The 1503-nt window shown below is 40.1% G+C and overlaps 1 non-coding gene across 1 annotated transcript; it reads right to left on the minus strand.

Moving 5' to 3' along the window:
• Positions 1–800: 800 nt before the first annotated feature.
• On the minus strand, positions 801–907 carry LOC111877827 (small nucleolar RNA R71). The gene has a single exon (XR_002845541.1). It is a non-coding gene; the product is annotated as a small nucleolar RNA R71 (small nucleolar RNA).
• Between the last annotated feature and the right edge of the window lie 596 nt (positions 908–1503).

Raw genomic sequence — 1503 nt, forward strand, 5'->3', positions numbered from 1 at the left:
CGTGGCCAAAATGGTGGGAATGGAGGAAATTGGGCACAAAATATGGGAGGCAATGCAGGAAACCACAACGGTGGTAATGTTAGAAATCAAAACCAAAATCCTAGAAATGTCGGTCCTCAATTTGGTAATGGTGGTAATGGTAGTAACGAGGATGACTAGGATTTTGATGATGGAAGTGATAATGGACTTGGTTGGAATCAGAACCACAACGGTGGTAATAGACGGAATCAAGGCAATCAGGGTGGAAACGGGAACTAAAACAATAACTGGAACAACCAGAATTTCCCTAATGGTGTCAACAATGACTACAACGATGGATTCGGAAATCAAGGCTTTGGGAATCAATATCGAAGTAATCCAAATGGTGGATTCAACAATGCAAATGGAGGATACTACAACGAAGGTAACCAATTCCCTCATCTTTATTTTCCGCAGCCTAATAGACAATCCGTGGCGTCTCATTTTCAGCCGGGAGAGTATGATGATGCTTCACCTATACTCTTTGCGGAAGGAAATGAGCATCATGTGGAAGTAAGACCATAACTAATTAGTGTCTTACCCGTCTTTAGAGGCCATAAAACTGATGATCCATACAATCACCTCTATGAGTTCTTTGCAATTGCTAACGCGAATACCCCGCGAGGAACTAATAGAGACTCCTTTAGACTTCACTTATTTCTGTTCACTTTAAAAGAAAAAGCTAAGTATTGGTTCACTTCTCTTACCCCCATAGTATTACCACTTGGGAGGAATTAAAAACTAAATTTTTGCAAGAGTTTTACCCTGCTAGTAAAACAACGGAAATAAGAAAAGCTATACAAGATTTTGCACAAAAACCCAATGAAGAATTTCATGATGCATTTGAACGCCTCAAGGAATTGTTGTGTTCATGTCCCCATCATGAATTTCCGCGTTGGCAACTTGTACGTTTCTTTTATGATGGAGTCGACACTGCCAATCAAACCATGATTAATGCCTCGTCTGGCGGCACTATTATGATGCAAGATAGTGAAGACGCTTGGCGATTCTTGGAGCAGTTGATTCATGGTTCAAAAACCAATTACTCAGCTAAGAAACGGGACAACACAGTTTCATCTGCTGCTTCAGTTGGACTAGACAAAAACTGGAAAAATGAAGTCAAATCTGATATTAATTCTTTAAATAAAAAAATTGACTTACTACTCTCTAGCCTAGGCAAAGAGAAAGGTGTGTTTTTTTCGCAGGGACAGAAGATATGTGTAAGCTGTGGAGATTCAGGACACATTGCAGATGAGTGCATGAGAAGTCAAGAGGAAATCAGTCAAGTGCACGGCTATGGTCAATTCACAAATAATCCACGATCATTCAATCGGAACTACAACCAAGGCGGGAACTACAACAACAATGGGAATTTCAACAACAACAACCATCAAGGGAATTACCAAAACCAAAATCAGCTAAAATAGTTCCAACAATCCAACTTTAACCAGGGTGGAACATCAAAGAAGGAGGAAGTTGATCGCA

The sequence above is a fragment of the Lactuca sativa genome, chromosome 7, assembly GCF_002870075.4.
Source record: "Lactuca sativa cultivar Salinas chromosome 7, Lsat_Salinas_v11, whole genome shotgun sequence".
In the NCBI taxonomy this organism is placed as follows: Eukaryota; Viridiplantae; Streptophyta; class Magnoliopsida; order Asterales; family Asteraceae; genus Lactuca; species Lactuca sativa.